The sequence below is a fragment of the Rissa tridactyla genome (genome assembly GCF_028500815.1).
Source record: "Rissa tridactyla isolate bRisTri1 chromosome 24 unlocalized genomic scaffold, bRisTri1.patW.cur.20221130 SUPER_24_unloc_1, whole genome shotgun sequence".
Lineage (NCBI taxonomy): Eukaryota > Metazoa > Chordata > Aves > Charadriiformes > Laridae > Rissa > Rissa tridactyla.
Window position 1 is genome coordinate 266,603 of NW_026529338.1, and position 6,000 is coordinate 272,602.

The 6,000-nt window shown below is 61.0% G+C and overlaps 1 protein-coding gene across 6 annotated transcripts in view; it reads right to left on the reverse strand.

Moving 5' to 3' along the window:
* The window catches only part of IKZF4 (IKAROS family zinc finger 4), a 31,503-nt gene extending 25,503 nt beyond the window's left edge, over positions 1-6,000 (reverse strand). For 5 of the 6 annotated variants that reach the window (XM_054187123.1, XM_054187126.1, XM_054187124.1 and 2 more), the window contains exon 1: positions 5,925-6,000. The gene's annotated coding sequence lies outside the window, so the exon portion shown is untranslated. The remainder of the gene's footprint in view (positions 1-5,924) is intronic. The other variant, XM_054187128.1, reaches the window with a different exon arrangement.

Below are 6,000 nucleotides of genomic sequence, written 5' to 3' on the forward strand. Positions count from 1 at the left end.
AAAAGCAGAGCAACGGCGAGAGCGTTAACTGCAGACCTCACCCGGGGCGAGGCGGGGGGGGCTATCGATGGTTTTGGGGCACTTTGGGCACCGCTTTACACCCAGCCCAGCGACACCCTGCGGCAGGTCCCAGGCGGGGGGGGCTCTGCCGGCCGTCCCCACATGGGGTGGTCACAGGAGGGACAGGCGAGGACCCCCCTCCATCACCGCTACCCAGGTCCCACAGCCTGGGTGGGGAGATGGGAGACGCCGGGGAGATGGAGACCACCTCCGATCCTGCTGGCAGTGGGACGGAGGCTCCCAAACCTGCTCCGAATCCACAAAAGCTGCTCCGTATCCCGTGCTGCCACAGGCACGGGGAGGGGGGGGGAGGAATTTAAATCAGTTCAAAGGGCTGCAGAGGAGAAGGAAGCGCGTGGGCCAGCACTGTGACACCCGCGCCGTTCCCTTCCCTTCCATCCGGATCTCCGGGAGGGATGGGGACAGCCTGGGAGGGACGGGGACATCCCGGGGAGGGACTGGGACGTCCCAGCCTGGGCAGTGAAGGAAGAGCCGAGCACTTCAGAGCTCCCCTGCCCACCCCGCAGCGGCCGTTAACTCTGGGAGATGACTATAATTTAGGTTGAAATCTCTCTCTCTCTCTCGCTCTCTCTCAAGCGCCGGGTTACACAGGAGCTGGGGTTGCAAAACGCATCCTGCGGCTTGATTTTTGTTGAACCCGTAATTCTGCTTCTCCGCGTTAACGTGCCCCCCGGCTCGCAGACCGGCCCCGCTCTGCACAAAGGGCAGGGCGACGCACTAATTCAAAAAAAAAAAAAAAAAACAAAAAAAAAACAAAAATCAATTTTATTTAGAAAGTTCTTTCTCTCCCGTACCCCGCAAAGCCCTTGAAAATATGAAATTTAATAAATAATTAAAAAAAACCCCCAAGCACCAGGTGGGACCCATCACAGCCTGGGCTCCCGGCTGAGCCCAGGGACCAGCAGGACCCCGGTGTCCCCTCGAAACCCGAGAGAGCGAGGAGCAAATAATTAATTTCCCTCCAAGTAATCAGCTAATAATCAGCCCAGCAGAACTGAGGAGCCAGTTCTGTAACTCCTACTTCCTACTCCTGCACGCGGTCTCATTAACGTTAACGGGACGATGGGCAGTAGAAGAGATGGATTCCTCGCTCCTTTCTATTTTAAAAGGGGACGCAGAGGGGGGAAAAAAAAAAAAAAAAAAAAGGCACTGGGAGGGTTCAGGAGCCCCGAGTGCCAGCGGTTATTTTCCTGAATTTTGGCTGAACGCGAGGCCTTCGCAAGCGGGAATCGCAATTTCAAAAATTGCGAATGAAAATAAGGCAGCACCGAGCTCGCCTGAACCTAGAGCTCCGCAGTAACGACGGCCCATAATTAACCTCCGGCTAGAAAACGGTTCCGTGCGTCGTTTGTTCCCCGAGTCCTTCTAATTTTGAAAAGCAGCGCACAAAAGGCTGTGCCAGCCGGACTGCCAGAACCTGGGGGGAAAAACACATTCCCAGGAAAAAGGGGCTGCTCCGGTGTGATGCCGGCCGGCTCCGAGCTGCCCCTTGGCACCGCCAACCGCCGCGGGACACCTCCGCCGGGACAGACAACCCCCCACCGATCCCCACCGGAGCAGAGCCTGGCGTTTATCCCCTCTCCGGAGGGGAATTCGGGTCAGGCAGCGCAGCGAGGACTCGGAGCCGGGGACAAACCTCCACGCTGGGGAGCAAAGAGAACGTCTCCGTCTCCGGCCTTTCCTTCCCAGCTTTCAGGTGTGATCATCGACTTGGGAATCGGGAGGCAGGAACGCACTAAAATTAGAGCAAAGTGCCTTCGGCGCGGCTCGACGCCCTCCTCCCCGCTGAAATAAGGACTTTTCCCCAAGTGGCAACACTCAAAGGGAAAAAAAAAAAAAAAAAAAAAAGAAAAAAAACCACACACACCCCCCCACACACACCCCCCCTGAGTCCTGAGAATTAGTCCAATTTAAAAAAAAAAACAAAACACCTCCATCTCAACATGATGCAATTTGGGAACATCGAGGGGCTGCTGCAGGCGGCCAGGCCTGGCTGTGTCCCCCCCCCGCCAGCACCAGGAGAGGGGCCGAGACTCAGCTTCTTCCTGGGACAGCCAGAAATGTCCTAGAAACGGGAAAAATCTCCCCGATCCCCCCCCCTCTACTGCAGCCTCCAACGCCGGGCTCCCATCAGCCGGCGTTAACCCCCGGAGCCTTGGGGTCGTTGGGAGGCTCAACCTCTTTTTTTCCCCTGTTTTCCCCTTATTTCTCTTAATTTCTCCCCGACGCTTCAAGCGCTGTGAAACGCTTCCCAACGCTCGGCGCCGGCAGCCAAACGGCGCCGGCAGGGAAAAGACACCCCCCCCCCCCGCGCCGCCATCCCACCCCACCGAGGTATTTTCCAGGTTCTTTTTCAGACAACAATATCATTCCCCCCCGCTCCACCTCGAAGGGTAAATCCCCAGCTCCCGCCAGACTCGCGCAGAACCCGGCCAGAACCAGCAAAACCCTTTGGTCTGACCCATTTCTCTGCCCGCTCCGACAGCGGAGATTGCTTCCCGAAGGGTGCGGACACCCGGATCCCAACCTCCCCCGGCTCCCGCTGCACCCAACGCCCCCCAGACACCCCCCCACCCCCCACCCCCATCTTTCTCCGTGCCGGGGTTTGGCTCCCGTTCGGTGCCGGGAGCAGCGAGAGGAGAATCAGCACGTCTGTGGCGGGGACACAGTGGGGGCAAACGTCCCCAAACCTCCTCCTCTTGGGGTAAGAATTAGTAAGTGCCGCAAAGGTCCCTGCAGTTTCTCTTTCCCCAACCATTGTTTCCATTAGCTGCCGGCTTTTTGGTTTTGGGTTTGATTTTTTTTTTTTTTTTTTCTCCAACGTGAGGACGTTTTTTCCACCTTCGCCGCAAAATAGAAGCTCGGCGAACAAACCGGCTGCGCCAAAACACCGGAGTTTGTGTCACTGGAAACGCCTCAAAGCCCAGGGCAGCGGAAAGGTTTCGGGGAAGAGCCCCCGCCCTGCCAGCGGCCCCCGTTTAAATGCCGAGGAAAGGGGAAGACGCTCGCCGGGGAGAGACCGGCTCAACGGAGGCAGAAGCGAACGGAGCCGCCTCCCAAAAGCAAAAATTAAAGCGTTGTGACATGTTTTATCCATTATAAAATAGCTCCCATTGTTTCCATATTTTGAAATAGATTATTAAATAACATGAAGCGTCATTGCTAAAATAAAAAAATTGCCTCCGCGCGAGGCTGCAGCCGGAGGCCGGCTGCGTGGAGCTCCTCACCGCCAAGCCGGGGAGACCCTCGGCTCCTCGAGATGCCGCCGGGGGAAGAGAGGGACAGGAACAATCCCAGGGTCCTGCGCAGGGACGGGAAGGAAAGCGTCCCTCGCCCCCGCTGCTGGGCGCTGGCGTTTGTCACGCTGGACGAGGTGACGCGGATGCTGCAGCCGATGGCACGAGCCCGGCGTCGCAGATGAGTCCTGAAGCACAGGGAGAGGTCCGATACCAGCCCTGTGACACCCCGATTATCAAGCGGAACCCCAGATAACCCAGCGTTATCTCCCAGATAACGCCAGCGTTTCAGGTGCCTTAAGCCAAGAACTGAGCAAACACGGCTGCGGTTTCCGTCCTTTTTATAAATGAAACTGGGGAAGAGAGAAAGAAAAACCTCCAAGGAGCCAGCGCAGCGACCGACACAGGTCCGGCAGCGGGCAGGGGAAGCGGGGATCCCGGTTTTTACTAATATTCACAGCCCGGAGAAGCTCCTCCCCACTGGAATTGCTCCTAACGCGAACACTACAGGACACGAGCCTTGCCCGCTTATTGATATAATTTCGTTTAAAAGCCTGCTGATGGAAAAAGCGCCACAAACCAGGACGGAACGTCAAATTCCTCGTCTTAAATGCGCTCCGGAGATTCAGCGACTTCCACAAAGTTTGAATTCAAGGCGAACCCGGGGCCGCCTTCCACCGCGCCTTTGTTCAGCGCCTGAACCCGGGTTGTGCCCTCCGGGCATCACCACAATGCGAATAAATAATAACCGTGAGCAACGCTGCTGAGCCCACAAAAGACGAAAAGAGGTTCCAGGCAGCAAGGGGAGGAAAGAGAAGTTCCTCCTTTCGGCGCTTACTTGGACAGACGGATGGATACGGGCGGAAAGAGACCCCGGCCTGTAGGCAGCCGAGCCGCGCTGCGCTTTCCACGCCGTCGTTTGCAGCCCGACTTCGCTAACGACGCTCAGGCGCGTTTTAAATGGAACTGATCCACCGAGAGCGGAGAAGAATTAATCCTCTGTTGGATGCTCCTTCCTCGCACCCGTCCTGCGCCGGCTGCCCTCGGATAACCCCGCTCCGTCCTGGGAGCCCCTAATTCCCCGCGGGAGCAGGAACCGTTGCGGTGCCAACAAGAACCGGCAGCTCCCGGCTCCTCCGAACACCGGCACCTTCGCCAGGGTGCCCAAAGGTACCCGGGGGCTCAGACCTCACACGGAGCAACACAACCGGAGATCAATTTTACACCCACAGCTTCGGACCAAGAGCTTCTCCAGAGCTCCCTGTCACCCGCCCTGGTCTCTGGGTCCCCCCAGTCCCCGCGGGGCGCTGGGACAAGGCATCGGCACAAAGCTGCTCTTTGGGGCTGACGGATGCGTTCTCGCTCTCTGCGGGCGAAACGCGCCGGTCCTTGGCACTGCAGCTTCTCTTCGGGGCAGGAGGGCGATGGAGGGGGGGAGGGTGTTCAACGGGGAGGGAGCCGGGCAGCAGCCGGGACCCCGGCTCGGGGCTGTGGGGAACTTGCTCCCAGCTCCACCGGAGCCACGCGCTGCCTGTCCTGGTGCCCCCCCAGCCCGGGGAAGGGCTCCAGAGCGGCCACAGAACGGGTAACGGGGGGGCAGAGGGACACAGGGGGACAGGAAAACAGGGAGGGGGGGCGAACCCCACATCGGAGCATCCCTGTCTCACAGCCAAAGAAGAGGCTCCGGAATTTACAGCCTGGTTGGGAAACCCCCCCCCGCCTGGAGCCAGCGGCTTCGCCCGGAGCACGGTGCCCCACACAGCCCCGACTGGAGCCGGGGTGGGGGGGGACCAGGAGCTCAGAAGAGGCTCCCCCTGAGACTACAGGGCAACATCCTCTGACACCACACCCCCCCTCAAACCTGACCGCGGAGGGGAGCGACCCCGAAGAACAGGGGGACACAGAACAGGGACACAACTCGGGGGGGGGGGGGCCGCTCCCCCCGCGCCTGGGGCAGCCACCAACACTGAAATGTCATTTCATCACCCAGCGCCCGCAGAAGGTCGGGGGGGGTGTCGCCACGGCCCCCCCCCACACACACACACTTCCAGCCCCCCCGGCTTCTGCAGCGGCCAAGTTTTGGGGCTGCAAGAAGGGACACCCCCCCCCCCCGCCCAATCCCAAGCCGGCCCCGGCCCCCAGCCGGCCTGGGGAAAGGGGGTCGGGAAGGATTGTGGGGCGCAGCCCCCCCCCCACCCACCGCCGGGGGGGTCACCCTGAAGCGCCTCCTGCTCCCTATCCCCCCTCCCCCGAGGCACAGATCCCACTCAAAACCGTGACTCCCCGCCAGACACAAGCCCGCAGGAGACGGACACCCCCAGCCAAGACCTCCCGCCCCCCCTCCAAAAGACCCCCCCCCTCAAACCACACCACACCACACACCCCCCCCCAACGGCGATCCCCCCGCCGGACCCACCCCCCCATCGCCCCCCACCCCAGACAGCCCCCCTCAGAGCCCCCGCCCCCTGACAGCCCCCCCCCCGCCCCGGTCACACCCCGCTCCCGCTCCCACCACCCCCCCCCGCCCCCTGACAGCCCGCCCCCCCCCCGCCGCGGCCCAGCTGCCCCCCACCCCGCTCGGTCCTCCGACACCCCCCCATCTCTTACCGGCGGGGCTCGGGAAGGGCCCCCCCGGCCCGGCCCGGCCCGTCCGCGGGGCGTGGGGGAGCGGCGGGGGGGTCGG